This window comes from Corvus cornix, chromosome 1 (genome assembly GCF_000738735.6).
Source record: "Corvus cornix cornix isolate S_Up_H32 chromosome 1, ASM73873v5, whole genome shotgun sequence".
NCBI classification, from domain to species: Eukaryota; Metazoa; Chordata; class Aves; order Passeriformes; family Corvidae; genus Corvus; species Corvus cornix.
This window is the reverse complement of record NC_046332.1, coordinates 103,534,306-103,561,999: the sequence shown is the minus strand read 5'-3', so window position 1 is coordinate 103,561,999 and position 27,694 is coordinate 103,534,306. Positions and strand designations below refer to the sequence as shown.

Sequence of the window (27,694 nt, the reverse complement as noted above, 5' to 3'; positions counted from 1 at the left end):
AAGTGATCTCTGTAGTCTCGTGGTGTTGACTGTCAAATCAACAGATCAAGAACACCTGTTATTGCCTACACTGTGAATTCCTCAGGTTGAAAGACTAGGAGGTACTTGAGCAGGATTTTTCTATGATTTGTTTAACTGAGATTTTTCCAGATTGGTCAATGCTCATCAACTACTTTCCTATGGGCAGTAACTGTTTCCTTAGGGTGTCTCTCTTTCTAGATCACAGGGGAGATCTGAATACTTGACACACAGTTCTGCTGTGGGCTGCTTACATTCTGTACTTAGTCTGAGGATTCATTGCTATCTGTCATTATTTTTCAACCATTAGCTTATTTAGTGCTGCCATTTTTCAAGGAACCATTAGCATAACAAAATATTCCTTCACACATTGAGGATAATTGTCCTCTCTATTAGTTTGTTCTTCAATTTGTTCCAGGATTGTTTCTTCAGGTTGTTTTCCTGTAATGCTCACTAGCATCAATCAAACAGCAGTCAACTGCGAAACTTCCCACAGCCCCTGAAATTATTTAGAACCACTCAGTTGCTCACAATAGCATCCTTTACATGTGTTGCTCTGTCATCCTTTTCTTGTTATCCTCACCACTCACGGCTTCTGCTAATTAGAATGCAAGACTGTTATTTCTTTATGTGCCTGTACCTCTTCCAGCATCACCAGATGTCAAACTTCATGGTGCTTTGCAACAGAAGTGGGTTGTTGACAAGGTAGACCAGTGTTGAAATAAACCTACCCTATATATATATTTGTAAACACCTGTCATTTCATGTCAATGCACTCTAATCCACCCCAAGGGATCTGCTAACAAGAACCTCAGTTACCTTTGCCTTCAGGTGTGGGTTGTAACATTAAATTGGAGGATTACTCTGAAGAGTGGTGAGAAGGTTTTCTTACAGGGATAACAGCCAGAGTTCTGGATAAAGGAGGACTGATTTTCAGTCACAGCTGAAATCTCTGGCAGAAGATCATGACAACCCAGGATATGTCTGATCTCCACTGCTCCCCACTGCTATAATTTTTCTCTCTCAGTATGACCTAGGCACATCAGACCTGTTTAAAGGTTTTCTGGTGTAAGCCAGATCTGTTGTAAGGTTTTCTCCATGACAAAGTCAAGCCAATTCTCGGAGAAAGTAAATAGGAATATTAATCCTCTCTGGGTTAATGAACAGCTTGTTACTGAATCTCCTGAGAATTGTTGTTTCTCCCATGCACTGCCCAGAGTAAATCAAATTATCTTCCCCTAAACCTATTGAACAGGCTGGGACATTACAGGATCCCAGGAGGAGTGATTGATGTGGTCCAAAGCTGTTGTTGGGTTTTCTGGCATGACCTGGACCTGTTGCAAGATTTTCTCTGGGAGAAGGTCAAGCTGACCCTCAGAGAGGGTAGTGGGGAGAAAGACACTGACCCCCGGTGGCTGACTGAAGGGTATTACTGCTGAGGGAGAGTTAGTGGGGACTCTCCCCTCGTGAGGAAATCATAATGATAATTTTTCTCCTCCCAGTATGGCCTGGGCTCATAACATTCGGCATGACCCACAAGCAGAGGTGGATGAAATTACAGTTCTGGCAAGAGAATGTAAACTGACACCTGGCAAAGAAAAGGCAGTTTGTCCCATTTTGGGTGCTGCCCTTAAAGGACTACAAAAGAAGCCACTGGCTACTCAGAAATCCAAGAGTGAATATACATATAAACACTGAAAATTCACTCTAATCTGCCCCAGGGGACCTATTAACAAGAACCTGAGGTACCCTCACCTTCAGGGCCAGGTCATGACACCTTGTTTGTGGTAAATTTGCATGGAGAAAGGTTGATACACAACAAAGACTCAAGGCTACAGCCCTGGAAGGAATAAGCACACACAAATTATTTGTTGCATGAAAGTATGCAATATAAATATGATAGAACTGCCTTTTGTGTGTGTCTGTGTGTAACTTTTAATAGATAAATGGATATATATGTTTATGATAGTGAATGTGTAAGTTTTGCCACTGAAGACATTCTCTATGTGTGCCTTGCCCTCTCCCCAAAGTCTGAATCAGAAAGTCTTCACATCCTTTTTCAGCTGAAATAGTCATCTCAGGATTGTGTACAGATGAACTTGAACAAGTGCAAAATAGCATGAACTATTATCTGTTTCTTGAACAGATAAATTGGATGGCACCTAAACTGTAGTTCTAGAAGAAGCACAAACTTAAAGCTACTTTTTCCCCCTTAAATGCCTCTGAAAAAGAATACTTGGATGTTTAGCAAGAAAGCTACACTGACTGGAAATACACAAGATATTTGCATCAGCCTCTAAAGAAAGACAAAATGCTTTTCCTTTACTTGTTTAATAGGAAATAAAAAAACCCCTTCAAGTAAAACTGAAGTTTTCAAATAACTCCACATTAATTCAAATCGCTGGAAATCAGTTCCAGGCCAAAAAAAATGGGAGAAATGGCATCTAAATCCCAGATGATATTGCAGGCTTAGACACAGAAGCAGAACAACTCATTTTTTTTCCACAAAGTGTGATCTTCAACTGTTTTAAGAACTAAGGACTATGACTAAGCCCATGAAGCTCACAGCCGACCCGTTCATCACAATTTTGCTTGTAAATAATTTTTCATCAAACAAAATGAAATCTTTCTACACATAATCAATATACCTAACTTCATTAGTGTTACTTGTCTAATAATTTATAATGAAGTAAGGAACAAGGTATTGAGGAGTGCATAAGTAATAAATTAAAGATACAAACCATTGTACATCATCTGATTGTTAAATGAAGGTATTCTCATCACTGGAACATATAAAAAGTACACCAAATTAAAGGATGTTCTAGTTTTATCTCTTATCCATGGAATGTATATAAATTCTTTGACTGTTTTCAATCATTCTAATAACTTCCCTGTGCATCTGACATTATACTATTTGTTAATTCTATTGAGAACTATCCCATTGTAAATTATCTATCTGAATAAGCTTCCTTTGTAACAACAAATTCCCCATGTTGGAATTTTAGTTGAAAAGCATCAACACTCATTAAAGGAAATAAAACAAAAGTGGATATTCCAATTCAACCATTCATGACTAAATCCTTAAATTTGATTACAATTTAAAAGAAAATATGTATGTATTTTAATCCTGTTTTCTCCACTTTGGTTATATTTCCTTTTTCGATTGTTTGGGATGAGTGATAAGTGAAAGCTTGGATCTCCTCAATTAACTGGGAATTTTGCTAATGATATAGTGGATCTAACCAGTATCATTTCATAGATGTGGATAGCATCAAAAGTGTTGCAAGCAAAATGAACAAATTTAATTTTACACTGGATTGCAGTAAAACAATTTTTATTTTATACTTTAGCATTTAATAGATATGAATGCCTAGTTGTTGTTGCTGTTATAGCTAAAAATAATCTGCATTTGCCATGTTAGTAACAGCACTTCTTTGTTAGACCCTACTTTTTGTTGACAAAAAGTAGAACAAAGTCAGTTTTTACAGGCAGAGAATTAAAAAACAGTGCTCTTTCAAGACAGAAAGGGGGATAAAGTACAAAGGGGTGGCATCATGGCAGGGAAATGGGAAGAAGGCTTCATTCACATAAGCTGTCATACGAACAGAAGAGAATAAAACTGTGGAGGCAATTTCTCTTAAAATGAAAGGTAAATAGAATGTAATTATCTTAAGACATTAAGATATACCATGGTTGCTTTTGTACAGAAACAGGAAAGCATCTGGCTTCTTCCTAGGACTGCAGGTGGCCTTCAGAAACTCCTTCAGACATATGGGCTTTGCATATGCTGTGTAATGCCTCCCAAAGTACCTTGGTGGCTGACCTCTTTTATTCCTCTAATGTCCCCTGCCTCAGAAGTCACCCAAGTATGTCCAAGAGCAGTAGAAGGAGCTTCAGAATCAATATAGATTTTCTTGGCCCTCTAGCAACCCTTCTACTCTGCACCCGAGCTTCCTGCTCTTTGAGCAGCCCCTGTTTACCACCATGTTCCTCAGTACAGGTGGTGGGTCACAGTCGTGCCTCCCCTTTGCACTGCTAAGTAACACAGCTTGTCTCTTGAAAAACCTCATGCAGGAATACAGCCCTTTTATTAACAGAATCATAGAATGCTAAGGGTTGGAAGCAACCTTAAAGATCATCTCGTCCCAACCCCCCTGCCCTGGGCAGGGACACCTCCCACTAGATCAGGTTGCTCAAGGCCTTATCCAACCTGGCCATGAACACTGCCAGCATTGGGGCATCCACAACCTCCCTGGGCAACCTGTTCCAGCATCTCACCACCTTCACAGTGAAGAATTCCTTCCATAGACCTAACCTAAATTTCCCCTCTTTCAGTTTGTACCCATTACTCCCTGTCCTATCACTACAGTTCCTGATGAAGAGTTGCCCTCCAGCTTCCTTGTAGGCCCCCTTCAGATACTGGAAGGTTGCTATGGGGTCTCAATGCGAACTTCTCTCCTCCAGGCTAAACAGCCCCAGCTTTCTCAGCCTGTCTTCATAGGGGAGGTGCTCCAGACCCCTTATCAACTTTGTGGCCCTGTTCTGGACTTGCTCCAGCAGTTCCATGTCCTTCTTATATTGGGAGCACCTGAACTGTACACAATGCTCCAGGTAGGGTCTCACAAGCACAGAGTAGAAGGGGAAAATTGCCTTCTTCACCCCGCTATCCACATTTCTTTTGATGTAGCCCAGGATTTGTTTGGCTTTCTGGGTTGCAAGTGCACACTACTGGCTCATGTTGAGTTTTTCATCAACCATCACCCCTGAGTCTTTCTCTGCAGGGCTGCTCTCAGTCACATCTTTTCTCAGCCCATAGGTGTATCTGGGATTGCTGCAAACCAGGTGTAGGACCTTGCAGTTCACTTCATTGAACATCTGGAGGTTTGCACGGGCCCATCTCTCAAGCATGCCCAGGTCCCTCTGGATGGCATTCCTTCCCTCCAGCATGTAGGATGCACCACACAGCTTGGTGTTGTCAGTGAACTTGCTGAGGGTGCACTCAATCCCACTGTCCATGTCACCCACAAAAATGTTGAACAGTATCAGTCCCAGTGAGACCCCTGAGGGACACCACTCCTCACTGGCTCCATCACACATCCACTAAAGCTGATCCTATTATCATAGGACAACATAAAGTCAAGCACCCTCCTCACACACCGATCCATGAAAGCCCTATTACAGAATCATAATTTTGGAAATGTCAATCCTAGCAGCTATATCTGGGCAAAGAAGAGCAGAAGGCAAACAGAAGAACCTTGAGAGTCAAGGCAAGGACAGAAAAACTAAAGAATATTTGCAGCAGGAACAAGCACCTCAGGTACTTCTCTTGACAGATATTTGATGTGAAGGGTTATTGATGCAGAACACTACTTTGCCTCCCTAGAGTCCCTAAAGATTAAGAGGCTAAAAGCCTCATGCAAACAGGAAACATCTTTGTCAAGGAAGCAGACATCCTTACTTAGCCAGGTAAAACTTAGTGGATTTGGTGATCAAAGGGAAGCAGTTCAATACTTGCTGACATACTTTTAAAAGATGCAGTTAACATACACACAGTTATACCGGAGACACTGTGCAGGTGTAACCCCTGGGTGCACTGAAAAAGCAAAGAGATCCAATATCTTCCCCTTCATTTGTGTTTGTCTTAACATACTTATGAAGCATTCCAAATTTTCTCCTGCAGCTGAAAACATTCTATAAAAAACCATGTCTTGTATCTATTTTTAAGATCATTTCTAACCAGCCAAAATTCTCAGAAAGGAAGTATCCTTAAATTTCAGGTTTGCAACAACCTCTGACTCAGTCTCTTAACACATCTACAATATGGGTAAGAAAGCATTACTAACTTTCTGGTGCTGCTGATTTCTGTTCTATATTCTATCTTGAAAGCACACACAAGTGTGAACTTGTTCTGAAAGTTCTGCTAACATTTCCTTTACAACACAGCTCTTCCAGGTAGATCTTTCCTTTCTGATTTCTGAACAGCTCTTCTTTGACAGCACCCTTAGCCTTATTCAATACAGGGGCATTGCTTGCTAGTTGGTTTGGTTTGTTGATTTTCATTATTTTCTACCCCAGAATAGCGGTAGCAAAAAATGTCTTGCCATTTGAGACCTATTTCCTTTGACTGCCAGCTTGAACACAAACATTTGAAAACACTTTTGTTTTTTAATAGTGTCTTGGTTACTTACGTATATCTCATCATTCACCATAATCCAGAGGAAATGGTTAGTGACCTTCTATGCCAATTAGACACTTACAAATCAATGGGCCCAGAGGGGATGCACCTGAGAGTAAGGAGGGAGCTGGCAAAAGAGCTTGACAAGCCACTTTGAATCATTTACCAGCAGTCCTGGTTAACCAGAGAACTCCCAGGTGACTGGAAGTTAGGAAATGTGATGCCTGCCTACAAGAAGGGTTGGAAGGATGATCCTGGTAACTACAGGCCTGTCATCCTCACCTCAGTAACAGGGAAGGTCATGAAGCAGATCATCCTGAGTGACATCACACAGCATGTGCAGGACAATCAGATGATCAGGCCCAGCCAACATGGGTTTACAAAAGGCAGGTCCTGCTTGACCAACCTGACCTCCTTCCACGACAAAGTGACCCAGTTAGTGGATGAGGGAAAAGCTGTGCATCTTGTCTATCTAGACTTCAGTGAAGCCTTTGACACTGTTTCCCACAGTGTTCTCCTGGAGCAACTAGCTGTTCATGGCTGGGATGGCTGTACTCTCACTGTGCAAAAACCTGGCTGGATGGCTGAACCCAAGGAGTGGTGGTGAATGGAGCTACATCCAGCTGGTGGCTGGTCACAAGTGGTGTTCCCCAGGGTTTGGTGCTGGGGAAGCCCTGTTTAATATTTGCATCACTGATTTGGATGAGGGGATCCAGGGCACCCTCGGTGTGTTCCCAGACAACACCAAGCTGGGAAAGAGTGTTGATGTGCTGGAGGGTAGGAAGGTTCTACAGAGGGATGTGGACAGACTGGACCAATGGGCTGAGGACAACTGCATGAGGTTCAATAACATGATGTGCTGGGTCCTGCACTTGGGTCACAACAACAGCGGTGTAGCACAGCAGTGCTACAGGGTGGGGGAAGAGTGGCTTGCGAGCTGCTGTCAGAGACTGGACAGAGTAATCTGGTTTGAGACATCTTGGGGTGTTTGGAATGTGTGTTAGGGGGTGGGTCAGACTTCGCCCAGGTGAGACAGTGCCCTGTCCCCCATTCCCACAGCATCTGTCAAGCATTGCACAGTGGAGGAAGCCCCCAGGTGTCACCTAATCCACCCCTGAGTGGCAAAGCGACTGAAGTCCCACCTGGGAGGAAGGTCCAGAATGGGCCAAGGTTGATGGTTGGACTGGGTGATCTTGAAGGTCTCTTCCAAACTTGATCGTTCTGTGATCCTGTGTGTTGTTGCAGGATAACATTCTCATAAAGTTCAGTTATGGGGTCTTTTTGGTGCACTCTCAGACTAATGCAACTGCAACACAAAACCAATTAGGCTTGCCAGATTTCATGCTGAAACTAAAATTAAAATATTGAGAGGTCAAGATGAAACTATACAGCTGTTCACAAACAGAGCTTGCAGAGAAGTTAGACAAACCTAGCCTTACCAGCAGCAAGCTTGCTCATAATCTTTATACTGGAATATTTTTTAAAGATACATCAAATGGCATCTAAAGAATTCTACTTTACCGATATTTAACCCCTACCTGCAAAGAAAAAAAAACTGAGTCAAATAGGGATGGAAACTCCAACCAGCACCCCTAGTGAGTGGCTATGAGTCTGCAGCTCAAGGATCCTTGGATTTAGGAATTTTATCTAAAAGACTAGTGAGGAGTTATTTAAAGTTAGTTCCCATTTGTAATGAAACATCCCAGAAATGTTCCTGTTCCCAGGAATTTATAATTGCCTGTTATTGTCTGGAAATTGCTCAGATAATATGATGATTGGTGGCAACATGAAACCATGGGCAAATTTAGCAGAGCCAAAATACCAAGCTGCAAATAGAAGCATAAATCCCATCATTACAGAAGGAGTTGGTTGTTTGAGAATGTGCCTTATCCACAGGTATATTTGATAAATATTTTAGAAGTAAGTTGATCTGCATTTCTCATCAGCTGTTGGAGAAATGAGTTGTGTTTCATCTATTCTTTGTAAAGTAATCCACAACCCAGCACTGCATATGGCTGCTGCTTGGACCACTAATCTAGCTGTGAACTATTATTAATTATTATTAATCTAGCTGTGACTAAATAAATTTAGTCTTTGGATTCCTCAGCTGTATATGAAAAACAGTATAGCTGATTTAATATTTACATCCACATGGGTATGTGTTAAGGACATAAAATCTGCACTGCCACTACAGCATGGAAAACATCTGCTATTATGGTAATTCAAATAATAAATTACAATATGCTTTATTGTTAAATCTACATAAAATTTGCATCTTCTGATAATAACTTTTAACATACAAAAAGATGTTTTAGAAAGCAATGCAAATTCTAAGATGTTGCAGTAAAATATTAGGTACCATTTCCTGGGCACCTGAAATGCCTCAATGAAGATGCCTCATGCTCATGTCGCAAAAGTGCATAGGATTCTCACCCCACCGAGGTTTAGATAACAACTGAGGATATCTTCCTTACCCCCTTTTAAAATAATACAGAGTGGAGTCAGTTCTATTTTAACTGCCTGTGATGATGATTAAGGAGGAGAAACACTGGCCTCAGAAAAGCAGCCTGACATTACCTTCAGACATGCCCAAAGCTCCAGACATTGAAACTGCCTTTTGCTCCAACTCCAGTGGCATCTCCATGCGATGCTCCCACTTAAATTGAGGTTCCCAGAAGACCAGGCCCTGCAGCCTCATTGCATTGCATTAATGAAGTCCATGAGTTTAGGGAAAGCAAAAGAACTTCTGTTTGCTTGTTCTGAACCTCACTTTACCTCTAGTTGGTGCAAACTCACCCTGTTCAAATTCACTTGCACAGTACTTATTGAGGAGACATAGTGACGGGACAGTGCCACAGGTCTCCACGCATTTTTACATACATTTGGAGGAGAGGAATCCATCCTGCACAGAGATTTTGAGGAAGTCCACAGACAACAGAATGTCCCCAAGCTTTAGCCTCTCAGACTTACTGCAATTGGAATCTCTGCCTAACACAGAGAACTAGGTATAAAAAAAGCCTGATGATTACTTTGATTTAGATTCTACTTGGCACTTAACCACAACTCCCTGTACATAACATCATATGAGCAAATTCTTCACTCAGCAAAGTCCAGCTGGGGAGTATGTAATTAGATCTCAGCAGAAATTAAGATAAGTAAGCCAGTCTGATACCAGTCTGATACACCATTGCCTCATGATTTAACTAATCCTAATTACAAAAAGAAAAAAAAACCACGAAACCAAAACCAACAAACAAACAAAACCCAACACCAACAAAAAAGCAGTAAAATACACTTGAAAATAAACCCACGGAAATATCATCTTGTATTACACACATGAGCATAATATTTTCTAGCTTATCTTTGACATGGGCTTCATTTTCTGCACACAGGTGTTTTTATGTTTTAAATTATAAATCCCCCTGGTGGAATTCTACATAATCCTGGAAGGAGATGTTTTCCAACAGTAGACATCAAGGTATTATCTTCATATTTTTAGAATTTTCAACATCTCCATTCAGCATCCCCTGTGCCATGTACCCAGGACCAAGCATACTCTATTTTTGGTCATTTCTGGTGTAAGACAGCAGCCACCTTGATATCCTTTTGTCCTGGGTTGCAGTGTATTCTATTACCATCCCCATCAGCCGTTGAAATCAGGTGGGGCAGTGTTTCCTTGCCTCCTCCCCCCAGACTATCTTTCTGTTAATTGCCCATCATTGTCCTGCCACCTGACTCAGAGATAACTCCCTCCGGACTATCTTCTGTTAATGAGCCTAATCAACACTTTGCCTCATGACTCATCACCCCATGGTGAGATGCTCCACCCAGAGGGAGGAACCAAGCATCCCATCGTGGATATAATCTGAGGCTGAACACCAGAGACACCGGCTTCCCACTGGATTTCCAGAGGACAGGAGCTACACAGCCACCACTGGACTTCCTGAGGAAGAGCAGACTGTTTTACTACAGGATCACTGCTTCAGAGGACTGCAGCCACCATTCTACCAGACTGCTACCACCACCCTGCCTAACAGGGTGTCAGGTTGTACCTTGACTCTGTCAGTTTGACAGTGTTTTCTTTTACCTTTTTTTTTCCCTTTTTCTTTAATTTCCATTAAATTGTTATTCTGACTTGGTGCCTCCCACTGGTTTGTTTTCAAACTAGTACACCTTTACAACTGGCAGAGTTTGTGTGTCATCAGATACCCTATGGCATGGTGTTTAGCCTTGATGGTGACTGGGCCAGGCTTACAGGTCTCTCATGTAACAAGCAGACCATGCACTGCCATCAGGAGATGCAGGGTCGGTCCTGCCTCACCCCAGCATCACAGACCATTACATCACCCTGTTCATTTTGGCTTAGCTTGCTATCCTCAGAAAGCTGCATGGGTTTGTATGTAGGAGAAAAGGAGAGAACGTACAGAAAATCTTGACGAATTTCCCTGCTATTTCTGGAAGGCAGCACAGCGAAACTGTGATCTTTCCCACGCAGAAATAGGTCCTGGCTCCCTACTGTCAGCTTGAGCATGTTTCAGCTGAAACCCCACGAAGAGCGGTTGCTATGAAGAACCACTAAATAATACCTAGCTTGTCTTTTATAATAATATTTATCAGAAATGTAACAAAAAGGGTATTTCATAACACAGTATCTAACAAGATGGCTTGTGCAATATCAGCATGCTGGGTCCAGGCTCCCTGTCAAAGCTTTATTCAGATGTTACACTGTCTTGACTAATCATTCCTAATCCTATCATCAGCTGCCATCGTGTCAAGATATGTCAGCCTTAAAAATGAAGAGGTATGTTAAGGAAATGATGCCTTGCAAGGAGTAATGATGAATTTGGATTTAGTAGGAAGATAATGACTTATTCTTTGTTGAAGAACCATCTTATGCAACTGGTTCTAGTTCCCAAACGCATTCTTTGCTTCTCACAGCTGCTCTCACAGGAAATTTTTCCTTTTTAAGGTGTTTTACCAAGGATGCTTCACTTACATTTTGCTTCAAGATTAAAAAAGAAAAACAAACAAAACAGAACTTTAGGTCTGGGAACTGATTGTAAATGAAACACAAGGTTGCACATGAAAGTGAACTCTTCTGGACTTACAATATACTGTATCAGAAAAACCTGAAGTAAACTTGGTTTACAACTGACTTGCAGTGCAAGGATTGGCATGCTAGAGTTACTTCTTGTTACTGGTGCTGATTGTCATGGTACTCACAGTTACAACTATATCAGTTCTGAAAAGAGGGACACTTTCAAATAATTGCTGCAAGCTGATTGTCATTTGTAAAAACAGTTCTCCCAGAGAACTGTGAGAAGATTGTTTCTATTCTGCTTTGGAGAACTATTGCTGAAAATTACTAATTTGAAAGTATTGCTAAATAAATATTAACAAGAGAATCCATAGGGTGAAATCATGGAGCCAACCCTTCCAACCTTGCCAGAGCCTGCATTACGATCACACCAAAGAGAAAGAACTTTTCTTTTATGTAAATGGAGCTTATATCACCAGGAAGATGAACTAAAACAGTGGTGTTAATTTTGCTTGAAGATCTCGAATCTACAGATGCTGAGAAGTACCAAACACCTATGTCAACAATACTGTCATGTTTCCATTACTATGGAGAACCAGACAAACCTGAGTTAAGGATTAGTCCCATAATATTTTCTCTGCTTTTTAATGAAACCCTCCAAACCATCTTTTATTCCATTTCCTCATGTTTCATTTATCAAAACAGCTAAAAATTAGTCCAATTCTTCTATGAGCCCTACATCCCCTCAAAGAATGAATGAATGGTATGTGGTATTTTGCCTTTCCTAAATTGCCTTTTTATCCATCAAGTGTTTTATCCATTAGGTGATTAATTCCACAAGACTAAAGAAAAGCTTTGTCCAAGAAATCCTCTAAACTTCTATGTATCTCTATGCAAAAAGAAGCAGATGGTTATGTTCTAGCTGCCATCTCTCCAGGACTGCAATAGGTGAATCACCTTCACTCCCAGAGTTGCATAGGCACATTAATATGCGATCGTCTGTGCTACTGAGTCTTGTCTCTTGTGTTAGTCAGCATAGTGGTCTGACATATCCAAACTGCATGATTCTACCAGGGATCCCAGCAGAAAATAATCTCTCATCACATGCTTCATAATTCACAGGGTCATGTATGAATATCAAAGGAAATGCAGAAAAGGTTTAGCCAGTTTGTTCTTTGGAATTGTTGTTTTCTTATTCAAAACCTAAAAAGGATGACAAAAATGCAAAAGTCCAACCTTTCAAGTTCAACCTCCTCTTTTTAATTTCAGAGAGAAACTTGGGCCCAGTCCTAGTTTTCACTGAACTAGTTCACATGAATTTGGGCTGAGTAAACACATAAATTTCATTATGTAGCTATAGAGTATTTTAGTCTAGAGGCAGATGATGGCATAAAGAAGGGATCTCAGGTAGTTAGAAAACATCAGCGTGGTAATTTAGAAACATTTATACTGCAAAAGGTGACCAAGAAGAGGAGGATGTTTATACCATATAAATGTATGAAAAACTGAAAAAAACCCCAGCTGGTTTTTTCCCTAATAGTAGGCCATCATTACTTAAATTCCCTTAATATGGCTTTCCTGGCAGATTTAAGATGTTCTCTGACTTGAATGCTAATTGTTCACAGAACTCTCTGGTAACATTCAGAGCTGAAACAAGAAAAACTTAGCAATATTTTCTACAATATGTCTCTATATATATTTTCTCAGCTGCTTTATGTCTGACAATTAATCACCAGCTTTAATTGTTATCAAGCCCAGAACACTCTACAAGATTGATGGAAGCCATGGTAGAAAATTCAATTAGATATCCTATAATTTTTTCCAAGATAATTTGCTTACTGTAACTTGCTTGGACTCATGGAGTATTTTGGTAAAGATCTTAAATGCTACAGACTTTTTCTGCATGCATCACAAATCTGATTATCTCTTTCTCTGCCCTTTGTACAGACATAGTCTCTCCTGCCAGTCCTAAGCATATGGAAGTCATGAGTCAGCCCTAAGCCATTGAATGATGAGTTTGGATGGAAGAAAGAAACTGCAGCATTTTAAAGAGTAAGTAGAGAATCTTATCTTGTTTCTGATAAGATCTCTTTTATAATGTTCTATGTGGTTAACAGATAAATGCTTTCTTTACCCTTTTGTGTCAGAATGATTTGGGGGAAAAAAATTAAGAAGTTATATAATGCAGTCAGAGTTGTGAAGAAGTAAGGATACTGAGACCTGCAAGGCCCATAGGCTCACACCAACAGCTGTCAGATGGAGGAAGGACAAAAGGAAAAATTTATACTGCATCCCTGTCATTATATTGTTGAGCCTAAATCTTATCAATAGGAACCTCCTTAATTACCCTGAAATGGGCTGCAGTGCAGCTAAACTCAGACAGGAATAAATAACCATAATAACAGCAACAACAAAGCTAAACAGGCTGTAAAGCCCCATAATTGGATTCATAAATCTGAATCTGTTAGAAGGTTAGCACTCGGGCTAATGCAGCTTGACCTGGAGTGATTGTTGATGCTGCACCAGCTATAAGACTCCTGCGGGTGAGCATTGAGGGGGAAAATATATAAATAAATCAACGAGGCTCTTGGGAGCACTTTAGGAATCACCCTTACAGCCTGCCATAGTTATCATTCAGCCTGCAGCATCTCAGTGCTAGAGACAGCAATCTAATCTTTACACTGCAGCAAGCAGTAAAACAGCACCCCAGCTGCTGGAACAGGGAAAATGCTTCACACACAGCAGTGAGCTGATAATTGCTGATGTCAAACAAGCTTATTAAATGGAAGGATTTCATCCACTCCACCCTCCCAGCAGCCGCACCCTGTACAGCAACGTGACAGCAGTGCCCAGCAGTGATCTGAGACACTGCAGTTTATCACACCAGTGCCAGCCCGAGGCTCCAACCTAAGCAGCACAATCGAGACTCCCCCCTCACCAGCCTCTGCTGCCATCCTGCTCCCTGAGAGACATCACCAGCAGGAATAAAGTTTGCCTTTGGAAGGGCTGACATTGTGTGAGCCCTTGTTCTGCAGAGCACTTTCCACACAGCAATTATATCCTGCTCTATTTGCCTTTATGTTGTTCTTACCTGAATTATTTTTAGGGGATATAATAAACCTCATTTCTGTTAAATGAACCATCAGGGCATACATAACCTTTCTGCAAGTTATACTGCTCTTTAATAGCACCACCTGACACAAATTAGCATGTTAATCTCTACAAATAACAACAAAAATAATAATAATGATAGCATTTTGATGGCTTTATTAACATATAGTTATCTAGCAGCTTGTAAAATATTCATGCAGCACCTTTGAAACTCTGTAGCTCAACAGTGCAAGGACTCCTTTTTGTTGGCCAATAGCCTGTGAGTTTGGGTGATCATTCAAACATGACACTGAAACATCATCTTTGTGAAATTACAACAAGGAGGTGAAAATTAGTCCAGCTCTCAACATTTCTCAGCTTTAGACCTGTTTCTTCATGTTATGGGTCAAGTATCTTTCAGAGGCCTAGGCTTGAAACACCCCTGAGAATACCTGTGTACAGGTGATCTCTGAGCATCTCCGGATGGTTTTGCTCACTTTCTTACAGCCATAGTACTGGAAAACAAGCCCTAGTTTCTGTCCAGTTGAGGACAATGTCATCTGAACAGTGTATGTGCCATGCCTTCATACAATTCCTTAAATTTCCAATAAAACATTAGTGGTATGTAGGTTATAGTTCAGGGTGTAGGGAGAAGTTGGCTTTGTAAACATTTTGGTACAATCCCACTAATGCCCTTAGCTTGTGAAGACAGTTTTCAATCTAGTACAAGACCAGAAAAAGGTAAAACCCCATTTTCTTCCTCATCCCTCAATAGAGTATTGAAATCTATTTAATATTTCTTTTTAATCTGATCAGAATATGTTTTATAGGTCAGAATAAATTTTCCAAGCCTTGGGACTAATTCATTTTACTCATAGTTCCATAGCAAAACCCCCACAAATGCTTAAGAATTTTTCAATAGTTCATTTCAGAAGCTTCTCCAGAGAAGATAATGGACACTTTTCACCCATTTCATGTCTCAACACCTAAGGCAAAGTTAGTTTTTAGTATTTACTAAGAGTACTAAATGGAATTTCCAAATACATTCATAGTGAGTTCCATAATACTTTGGTATTTGTTGGTTGTATATGCTTTTTTCCTATGCTCAGATTGTGATCTATCACCCTCATATATATCTATATCCATATCCTACACAACCCTCATTAAGTTATTTCCAGAGTTACCATATTTTTTCTTAATGCAACTTTCTATCACCTCATTAAAATACTGTACTAATTTACGTTAATTTGTACACCGAAGTTGTGTTCAGGGGTTTTTAAACTCTCACTTGGAAAGCTCTCAGATTTTAATACATTGAAGTTCTGAGTTATCTCCAGGATGGTGTTTCTGTTAATCAGCTACTGTTACGTCAGTTTTGCTTTTGCCTTTGTTTATACTTGAAAATTCTTAATACATCAAACTTTAGGCCAAGGACCTTAAACTCCAGAGACAGAGGCAATACAAACTTCAAATCAGTCGTGACTTTGGGAATCATGCAAAGCATGCATCTGATGAATAAAATAATACAAGAAAAAGAGAGAAGATAGGAAGTATAAGGCATGTTCTGATAGCAGCCTTCTTCTCACTAGTAAGAGGCCAAATATTCACCTCAGTCTCAGAGAATCATCATTTAAATTATCAGAAAAAAATGGTATACACTATTTTTATGTTACATGTTATATACTTTATTTTTAATAAAGGTACTGTTTAAAAGAAGAGACAGAAAATGCCAAAACCACTCAGCTATTGCCATCACCAACTCAACCTTGACATAATCGTAAGAGGCCGCAGACTCAAAATTTTCTCCAACTTAGGTGTTTAATCTACACTGAACAACTCCTGCAGAACTAGTATCTGCTGCTGAATCAATCTATACTGCAGAAAACAGCATGACAAACACCACTCTAGGTCATCAGTGCCAGCCTTTAGAAAGTTCTTAGGAAATATTTTACTTTAACACTAAGCAACATTTTCTGAGTTTGGTTGCATCTGTTTCAGGCTCACTAATATGTTACATAGGTCTCATCAAAAAAGAGGTACCTGTAGATGTTTCTCCACAGATATAACTCAGATGAAAATGCTGCCTGCAGTAGTAAAATAATCTCTAGACTAAGTTGACTAGAAATATGATATGCCTGTATACCTGAGCAATCTTCCAGTATGCCAAAGGTGATGTGATCACAAACTCTGTTGTGAGTAATAGTGGAGGTCATTTCGATGCATAGGGAGAAGACCCATTCTTAGGCTCCATGGAGATATTTCAGCCTACAAATGACTTATACAGGAGAGAATTTTGTACAGTGAAAGTTGGTTTATTTGCTTTTATAAGTGAACTCTCAGAGGGCCTGATTTTAGGAATGCTTGGGAGTTCCAAGAGCTTTACCCAAAAATTAAAAGCAGATGGTGTGCAGTCAGTTTTGTTGTGTACAACATTTCTGTGTATACATAAAAGTTGACAGTTGTAATGCTAGATTTTGCTTAGCAGGCTGTAGCTCCCTAAGAGCTCAGAGGGGCTTCCTAGGGCAATGCGACCCATCGCATCCCGCAGTCCATGTCGGACGGCCTCGTGATCTTGCTCTGGCAGCTAGCAGCGTTACAACCAGTGATGATGAAGGAAGTGAGAAGAGTCTCTCATGAGGGTTTGAGATGGCTTTAATCACATCTTGTCCCCACGATCTCCATAGGTACAGAGACCTCGTGGTCTGGGCTTGGGGGCATTTTGTCAGGGGCCCAGGGGTGGTCCCTAGGCGGGGTTGGGGTACAGGAACCAATAGGGAGAAACCAAGGGAGTGGCCAGGGCTAGGGCAGGGGGCAGGGGGAGCATGTGAAATAGGAAAAGCAATGGATTAACGGATCGCCACAGTTGATTACTTTATTTTCTAGACATCTTTATGAATTTCACAGACAGAGACTTCTGATTTCTTGGTCTACAACAAGCACAGCAATATCTCATCATTATCCTAACTCTATCCCACAACTCTGGGTTTTGGTACATGAAGAGGCAAAGAAGAAAGCAGGAGACCTTTTCTCTGCAGACATTCATAGAACATGCCATGAGTTCTCAATGTTAAGGAGAGCAAATATTTCCAAAAAAAGGAGACTCCTAAGTTCATGGTTTCCTACAAAAGTTTGTGACTGTCAAACAGGTTTTGAAACAGTGCCTTTGTTTTGTACAGGCCCAATTCTTCCATGCAGTCCTAGATCCTGCAATGCTACATCACTCAAAATGATGGATTGCAACTAGATCATAAGTTTGCATTGTCTCCTTTCTAGTGTTCACTAGACAGGCGCAGCTATCAGACCTGTGTGTTAAGTGTGAGATGGATTTGGCAACAGCAACGAGTGCATGCAAAGAGAGTATGTAAAGGACCACCAAGTCAGATAGAGTTCTGAGCAGGAGCTGTGTAGATCATCTCCTTTAAGTGAGCTCCTCAAACAGATTTTTAACCATTATCAACCTAAAGCCACTATCTCAGAGTGCAAATGAAGGTTTACAATCCAGTCTCTCCCTCTGTGTGGTATTTCTGCTGATAGGACTGGTTCCAGCAAATCCAGTGACTCTCTGAAGTGCCCCAAGCACTGCCCAGTCCCTCAGTCCCCAGCAAATTTAATTTCTGTTCTTTCTGAGATCTAACTGCACATTGTATTTTTCCACTGCACTGGTCTCCCTGCAGAAGCCCAGCTCTGGACTCTGGCCCCTTGGCTGCCAGGCATGTTCTTTCCTTCCCTGACCAGCCCCCACACCCCTCTCACTGCTTTCCAGGTGGTTCTGTAGAAAGCTAATTATCTTTAATCATTAAAAATCAGCATGAAAAAGTACGAAGAAATAAATCAAGTGCACTGGGTATCAAAAAAAATCCATATTCCATGCAGAATCACACACAGACAATATTCACCCTTCAAAGGAATCCAGGAAAGATAAGGAAAACATGTCTGGTTTCAGTCAGACATTCACTCTCAATTTGGAGTCCACAGATCCACCAGAAAACAGTTGGGGGTAGCAAATCAAAAGGAGAAAACTGCTTCCCAAAGATTACTAATGCCTGATGACAAGATGTTGTTATTATGGTTTCCTTCATCATAGAGTACCATATAACCTGGCTCTGTTCTTCTGTGAGCAACAGTCAAGCTCAGTGTCCTTATCTCACCACACAGAGCAGTTACAAAAAATACATTGCTGTATTAAAACCATCACTTGGGGTTGGTATAAGATACAGTAAGTAATAGAAAGCAGTTATGTTTTTCTATCAAATAATACAAGTCAGTTAAACATTTCCATCAAATTACCCTGTCTTACTTAGGAAGCCTTTTGTTAAAAATGTAGCAACTGTAATTGCTCAGGAGGTAAGAACAGACTCACCTTTTTTTCCTTTTCCTTTTTTCCCCCCATTTTTTTTGTCACAATAGCCTTAAGCTCATTTAGAGAACCAGGAAAATTAAATTATGAGTATTATTTAGAATAATAAGAACTTGACACTGAACTATTCATCACAGAAAAAAATGGAATGTTTGAATTTATTTGTCTGACATTTACATATGCCATGTTTCCTCTGCTAACCACGAAGCTATCTAATCTATTATTTATGGAAACAAGAGACCAGAAATAGGTGTACATGGTTTCAGACAAACCTACTGGCCTGTGCAAATACTCATTTCTTCCCTCATTCTGTTTAAAGCCTCTCTACTTTTGAAAAACAGATGATTATTGCATTGAATAGCACCTAATGATGTAAAATCATGATATTCTAAAGGCTGGGAAATTAATCGTTTGGCTCTAATACAGATAGAGTGCTAAACTTGATATTAAACCACTATATTTCATGCAAAGCATCAGTACTTCCTCTTGAAGGTGTCAGCCTTTCTAAGAAGATCATAATACTTAAGTGACATCCATTTTCAATTAACTTTTATTTATTTATTTATTTATTTTTGCAACCTAGAAATTGAAGAGGGTTTCTGAATTACCTAGGCTCTCAGAAGAGTTGAGAGAATAGTTTTGAACAGGGAGCTCTTCCATGCATTCCCACTTCTTTTTTTAATTGCAGATATACCTGTGTGTGAAGTGTGTGGTTTCTTCCTACATATGCATTTAACATAAACTACCAACTAGTCAACAATGCTTCTACAAATCATATCTTCCTGCTGGGTGTTGTCTGTGAGATTACTCTATTTTGGGCCACAAATTAAGTAAGGTTGGGTCCACCATCCCCTGTGTGTGGCACGTGGTGGTACATGACTTCATAGGCTGGAGCTCAGCTTAGGTGAGATACATCCTGTTCCCAAGCAGGATTGTGCAGATCTGTTTTGTTCCCTTCAGGCATGAGGGAAGCAGGAATGGGTCTCTCAGGGCAGAGAAAGTCTGAGATATGAAGTCAGAGTTTTGAGACATGACTCCTAAGACCAACCAATTCTGACCCAAAATGTGCTATCTTATGCTTAACTGTGCCAAGGCCATGGGAGGAAACATGGAAGTGTAGAGCCTTATGTTTAGACAAGAGTGCAAGAGCGCCTTGCAAGCTCTTGTCTCTTCTAGCCACAGATGAAAGAACCAAGATGAGGAAAAAGAGCTCTGTGAAAAATTTTCTAGGCTCTCTATTTACAGTGGCCTAGAATTAATTTCCGAGCCTTTCAGCTGTCTCTCAAAAAAAAAGAGAAAAGTCTGACTTTCCTCCTCTTCAGCAAGGAAGCTAAACCTAACAAAGACAAACCAACAAGCCAGTACAAGCCTTAAGAACACGGGCAAGCTGAACCAGACCCCATCCACTCTGCTCCGGATAACAGCCTGTGCAAAATGATTCAGCAACAAGGATAAGAACAGACAAATTTCTTCCCCATCTTTCTCCCAACTCAGGGTGAAGGTATAAGGCAGATTGAGCCAATATAAACCCAAACACCACTGTGCTCCCCAGCAATATAGTCCTGCCCACCCCTTCATCCAGGTGTTGGCACGGACCAGCAAAAGGAGATGACAGAAAAGTAACCCTACAACTAAGAGACTAATGGTTTTATATCTCAGAGACCTGAAACAGCCTCAAGCGTATGCCAATGCCAGTACAAGAGGGTAGTGGAGCAGGGACAAATGGACATCTGGCTTTGGATGGGGCAGGAGCACAGCAGTGCCAGTCAATGGAGTGACACTGCGGTGGCACTGCACACACAACTTTCAACTGACATATCTCTATATACTTGTTTTGCAGACATCATTTGGACCCACCTACATTTTTAGCCCCCACTAATAGCAGCAAGGTCCAAAACTAATTCCGCCCTGAATGAAAAGGTACGTGTCCGAAATCTGCTGCCCAGTGATAGCTGTCCTCTCAAGCCTCTCCCTTGCTACCTGAAGCATATCAGGCATCTCTCCTTGCATAGGATCTGCTCTATAAACCAACAGTCCTTACCACATTATATAAATAACAGGTAGTGTATATATATGTCAAAAGAGAGAGCTATCATGTTTTTATAATTGTATTACTTTTTTAGAAATGCAAGGAATTATGCTCAGACCTCCACAAATGTACTCTCAATATAGATGAATGATGGTTATTCACATTATGATAAAAAGCAAAACTGTAAACACCGCATTTTTTTCCCCCTAATAGTCTTTCTTAATGTTCTGTCTGCTTTTTTTGAGCAGTGCTGAGCACTGAACCAATGTTTTTAGAGAACAATCTCCAGAGACTCTGGACTCTCTGTCTTGCATGGTAATGTGGTGCTGATCTCACTGTGGGCGTATAGACACAATAGGTTTTCCTCAGTGCTTTACTTTTATTTGTAGATACAGAATATGAATTTCATGTTATGTTGTCATCTAAATATTCAAATAGAGATATAAATATACATATATATATATTATACAGGCACACACACACTTGAATTATACCATGTATAACTATTTTTTAGTATATTTAACAGTGAATACCTCAGCACAGATGCCTAAGGAATTCCGTTGCCTTCCTCCCTTGTGAAATAAGACTCTTTATCCCTACTTTACATTTCCTACCTTTTAAACAGTTATTAATATGCAGAGGACCTTCTCCCCATCCTGCCACAACTTAATTTCTTTAAGAGAATTCAGAAAAGGACCTTGTAATAAAATTTTTAGCAGAGTATCAACTGGATCACTTTTTCAGTGTATTCAGTGATGATCAAACAGTCCAAATAGATTTGAAAGATACTAATCCCCTTCAAAAGTTGTGTCAGTTCTCCCTCCTTATACTGTTCTTACCCTTTTGTCTATTAGTCCTAGGATGTCTTCGAACAGTTCACACAACACCAAATTTATAGATTGTCTGAATTCCCTATCCTACTTTAATCCTTTTTAAAAGTTAAATTTTTATTTGCCATTTCACTCTCATCTAGTACCACAACTGATTTAATCAATAGACTCCATAGCATAGCCGAGGGCTTCTATTTTCATATTTATGTTCCCTCAGGGCTCCCAAATAAATAGCACCTGGTTCTGGTAATTTGCCTGTATTTACTCTATCTATGTCTTCTAAATCTTATTCTTTTGACACTTTCATTTGAGAAAGTTCTGTTTTGAACTCTGATCCCTGTAATACAAAGCCCTCTGGTTCCAATGTCTCCTTGGTGGTGATGTTCACTGAAAAGAATTGGTTTAATTTTTCTGCATTTTTGCCCTGTGAGAACTGCTATTAAACAATGATCATCTATTGTCCCCACAGTCTTTCTGGAAGGCTTTCTCATATGTTTGACAAATAACTATATTTTTAATTTTTATGTCTTTAGAAAATTGTTCCCCAAAGTCTTTTTTTTTCTGCCTTATTAATTTTACATTTAACTTATATTCTTTTTCCATTCAAATGTGATGTTCATTTTAGGCCTCTAAACTCCTAGTAATCTCCCCTTCCTCTGCTCTTTAACTTTGAGGACTTGTTTGGAGTTCTTTTCCAAGTTTTCTTTTTCCATTAATAGAATAAATATATTCTAATATTCCAGTATATTATGTTTTAGCAATCTCCATGTTAATGCCACAAACATTTTTTTTCTTTTGGCAGCTCCTTGTAATTTCTTTGAAGTAGTTTCTTGATTTTGATGTAGTTCTGCATTATTGCAGGGAAAGGGCTAAATCTGAGACTATTGTGATAATTATTGTGTTTAGCTATTTAGCAGTAATGTTCTGACTCAGTCCCAGGTCAGAATAACTCAAGACTTGGTTCTCCTGACGTTGCTCCAATGACTGCTTTAAGAAGCAGCCATTTTCAGGGCCTAAAAGCTATTCTTGCAAAACACATCTCATCCTGGCATTCACCCTTCCCTCCTGGAGCTACACAGGCAAATCTTTTCTGTCAGTGTGATCTCTGCCATCTCCATGAAGATGTCTTTGTTGCTCTCAGAAAATCAGGCAAAATTTAGAGAATCATTTCAAACTGTAGAGACTTTACATTCTCAATGGACATAACTTGTTTACTTTACTTGATTATAAGTAGTCTAAAGACAGGACTAAAACCTGCATCTTCCAACCTTTTTTCTTTAATCAGCATGTTTCTGCTCATGTTCATTTCTGTCCCTAACCATTTGACTTTTAACATCAGTGCACAGATGAATAATCAGCAGTAAGAATTTCATAATTCAGTAAGCTGAAGGGGTTCTCTGCCAGCAAGTGAGATTCCAGGAGAGAACTTTACCAGTCTTGTGGCTACTCCCCCAGCAATGCCCCTGAAGCATTCTGTGTTGATAGAATCCTTGCAAAAGAATGAAGCAGGCCAAACTTTAACATGAACCTCGGTCATTGTCTCAGTGCTGGTTTGAGGTCTCAGTCCTCCAGGGTGACAGACCATTGTGGTCAGACATCTGGCATGATGCTTTACAGTGTAAAGCTTAGTCCTTTCTTTTTTTTTTTACTCCTCAGCACAGCAAAGAAATGTCTGACCTCACCCTGTGCTGCTTTTCTGCCTCACCCTCTCTGCTGTGTCAGCCACTGGGCTCCTCCAAGCACAGATAGCACTGATGCCTACTCCAGGAAGGGAGGAAGGGAGGAAGGGAGGGAGGAAGGGAGGAAGGGAGGAGGGAAGTCTTTGCTTTTTTAGACATTAAAGGAAGCAGAAAGTGGAGAGTCTGTCTTCACTGCAAGAGTTAGCTTGTAATTTTGTCACTGCAGGATAGCACACAGAGAGCTGAGCCCATGAAAGGCATCACCACTGGCTCCAACTGGCACAAAGATTTCTAAAGGGGATTGCACACAACTTTATTTGCTCCAATAAGCTGAGCCGCAATTTTTTCTTTTCCAAGAAGGAATCGTGGGAGAAATTGACTGTCTGTCTTATTGTATCGGGAAAGGGGGAATTACAGCAAACCAGCACATGACTTGCTGCACCAACACAGATACAGTCCACATCCACACAATCTAATCAGCTACACTAACTTGAGACAAGATCAGTTTGGGTGATTCAGATTAATAGTTCAATCCAGAAGTACTAGCACACATTAAAGTTAAGGCATTTTCCTTTTGTATGGAATTTGAGTTATAAATGGAACTAACATCTCAGAGAAAAATAAGCCCTGGGCCATTTTCCTATGGAACAATGAAAAATGTGAAAAAAAACTTCAAATAATCGTTATTTTATTCTAGCACCTGCATAGCCTTGCTATGCAGTGAATGTTGCTGACTAATTAATGAAGTCCATCTGATGATGTCTCTCTGTGAAGAGCTTAGAATATATATTTCAAATTACTTTTGAAAATTTAATCATCAGAAAGTAGAATTTGCTCATTAGTTAGTAATAATATATTAAGTTCCTCTGTCTGTCCCCAAATCAAATGGATAAAGACTAATTAATTAAAGGCATGCCACAGAATATGTGTAGTCCCACTGGTGGCATAAAATGTAGCAAAGGAAGCTATAAATCCTGGATGTTAAATGTGCAGCAATGTGTTAATGGAGCACTGGAATGGATTGCCCAGAGAGGCTATGGAATCCCTCACTGGAGATGTTCAAGAACTGTCTGAACACAGTCCTGTGCCATGTGCTCTGGAATGACCCTGCTTGAGCAAGGAGGTTGGACCAGGTGACCTTCCAACCTTACCCATTCCATGATTCTATAACAGCCCTTCACTAACACAGATACTTTATAAAAAATAATAGAAATATTTCAAAATGTACAGATCTAAATAAAGATTTTCCTCATCCTAGCTCCAACATGAAATTTCTCTGTGATGGTTTTTTTCTAGAGCAGTACAGCATTCAAGCCTTTAAAAGCTTTTAAAGGGATATTTCTGTTCTCGCCCTACAACCAGTTAAAGTGATTTTTTTTGGGTAATAGAAAAATCTCATTAAAAGTACAATATATTTTGCATTGCCCACAAACATCTGTGGAAATATCCTAGCTGGAATCATCACTCTAACATAGCAGTCATCATCTACCTGGCAAATGTGCAAAGTTCTTTCTGAGGAATAGGTTGTGGTATTTGGCCACTTAATAAGCCTCATAGTCACAGTGTCCTGCAGGAGGGAACAGAAGTGCTCCTCTCTCTCACCTGGAGGTGATGTCCATGTCCTTGACTTTCAATGGAGAAGGGAATCAAACCTGACCTATACAAGTGGCCATGTGCAAACAGGGCACTGCTTTCTCAGTGCCTTTCTGCTAGGAAGCACAGCCTTTGCAGCTATGAATTAAGGGCTGTCCCATCACAGAATGTGGGAGTCTCTGCTCTGCTCTGCCTCTAGAAGGCTGAAGCCTAACGATGACTCAAGTTAATGAAGGTGAATTAAAATCTATAAAGGTGCTTTATGTAATTCATTTATCATGTCATGAAAGACATTTATATATATTTGCTTAAAATTCCTCAACATAATTCCTGTGAGTAGCACAGAAAGAACATTATTTCCAATATTTCTACTTTTATATTATATATACTTATATATTTGAAAGCAACCCGATTTAATTTCACTTTACAGCAATTCACATTTGGCAGCCATTCAGGGGAGCATAACAAATTCAGATCACCATAGGAATTATATCTAAATTCTAATAGGAACCAATAGCATTTATGTGAGTAGTTACAGTACATAAACCAGAAAATTAAGACAATTTTTTTCAATATGTTTTATTTTGTTATTTGAATACTGATTTCTGTAGAATGTAAGGAGGCTACAGATACATATGCTAAGCTTATTTACTTCACAGACCAATATTGTATGTGTTAGTCTAAAGACAATAATTCTTAAATTTTCCTTTTTGCATTCATTCCATGTCTCATTCCTCATTACAAAGCACAGCATACAGGTTTCTTCCTTTGCATTCTTTACATATTTCTGTCAACCATACCTCTCACTGACAGTGGAATACCTTTCCTTCCCAGCCACAGTATGGGATTTTTAATCATAACTGATTCTCATTTTCCTTCTTCTCTCCTGACACTAAACACATTTGCCTTAATTTGCATATTAAAATCAATGTCACAGTCAATCGTTAGGAGTTTACCGAACTCATAATAGCTGACATGGGTATTTTTTTGTCTCTTGGCTGCTGTGTAACATGAATGATCTTATAAACTTCCCATTTGCTCCTCATAGCATATCCCCTTCCTGCAGAGCAATTTAAGAAATTGCATTCTAAGAAAACTGTTTCCCAAAAGATTGATTTCCAGAGGAAGGCAGAATGTGCATCCCAAATGCTTCTATAGGAGTAGGTGGATGTCAGTCAAGTGATGACAGAGTTCTCTCTGACTCCCACACATTCCTGCATCTTTGCATTCCAAGGTCAAAGCCAGCTGCTTGCTGACTAATCTTCTCCCAGAGTTCAGTAATGAGTACTCATTTCTGATTCTCCATAATAATAATTTTTAACAAACAGGTTTCTCCCCCACCCCTTGACTCTGAATGTCAAAATAAATTTACTGAACCCAGCAGGAATATGATCAAGTCCAGAAGAAGTTTTTGATGCAGAGGTCTGAAAAATCTTCAGCCTCATGCTCACTTCACTATTTCTCCTTCATTAAAATTTCTTATTTTGGAAATGCATGTTGATTTTGAGCCATCTCTATTTTAGCGAGTTCTGTTAGCATTATTTCCTATTTTCTTGTGAAAACTCACATCTGACATCTTTTATTCTTCATCATCAAATATTAGTCATTTTTTAATTTGCATGAACTTCCTTACATCAAAATTCCTTTCTAAAATCCTTCTAAAACCTTTTAAAATAAAAATGTTAATATTCAAAATTATGAGAGAGCCATCAATTTTGACCTCTTCTAGTGATTAGCCTTATATACTGAGGAACACACAGCTTCAATCTCACTCTCAGAACTGCCTACATAAAAATATTTTTAAGATCCACACACATTTTCTACGAAGGTGAATTGATTTTAAATACAGGATAGAGATTATATCTGCAGGTATTAATTGGCCAGCACTTCCATCTCTTTGGAACTGCTACTTACAATTCCTACATTTTCTAAGAGACTGGTGCTTACTAACCAAGTACCTTTTCTCTCCATACCCCGTGTTCAAAATAATGACTACTCTATTTTGTGATTTTGCTGTTTAGATCTCAAATAGTGTCTCTTTTTCACTTCCTAGTTGATTAACAGAGCTGGTTCCAAGTAATGCTGCCTATATCCTATCAAATCTTTTGTTGTCCCTTCTTTTGCTGATTCTCTGGGCTGGGAAATCTGTTTTCTTAAGCTGCCCTTATAACAAGACTGCTGCACACTCCTCCCTGCCTCCTTTCTGAAGTTATCACTGTTAGAGGTCCAAATACAGAAGGCATCAACATGCAATACTCCAAATGCAAAGACTTTTTCCTCATGAGACTGGGTTGCGTGCGAACAAGTTCCGCTTGCCAGGATGAGTTCTGTGGCTTGACTTGATCCCCCTGTAACTACTGCTTCCAGCAAATGAGCTTTCCTCTGCTCACTTCTGCTGTAGCACAGTCTACTCCCACTCTCTTGCCTGTCCATGAAAAATAGAAAGGGAAAAAATAAGCCCTTTTACCAAAACAAACATACAAAAAAAGAAATCCAACCAAATGAGCCACCTAACAGAAAAAATAATTATAAGATCCATGACTTTTAATAAAATTGCTTTCAAAATCACTTACCACAATCACCCCATCCTATCTAGCATGGCCTATTGTCAGATTCATACTGTTTCTGGTCTAATTTATATAGTAAATTTTATGGAGCAGAATTTTTTCTTCTTATTACATACATCTGGTATAATGAGGGTTAGTTTGTGCTTGGCATCTACAAATATCTTAAGAGATGGGGATAGCCTGTTCTGCTATCATGTATCTCCAAATGCTGCATGAAGTGTTTTGGTTTGGGGTTTTATTGACATAGTACAAGCTCCCAGGTAAAAGAAGAGACCTGGCTGGTTACCATATGGCTGAGGGGAATACTCGATGCCATGT

The 27,694-nt window shown here is 39.8% G+C and overlaps 1 long non-coding RNA gene across 5 annotated transcripts in view; it reads left to right on the top strand.

Moving 5' to 3' along the window:
- The window catches only part of LOC109143969, a 69,819-nt gene that overhangs the window by 30,695 nt on the left and 11,430 nt on the right, over window positions 1-27,694 (top strand). For all 5 annotated transcript variants that reach the window (XR_002044434.3, XR_002044437.3, XR_002044432.3 and 2 more), the window contains exons 4-5: window positions 13,179-13,283; window positions 20,519-20,598. This is a non-coding gene — a long non-coding RNA (uncharacterized LOC109143969). The remainder of the gene's footprint in view (window positions 1-13,178; window positions 13,284-20,518; window positions 20,599-27,694) is intronic.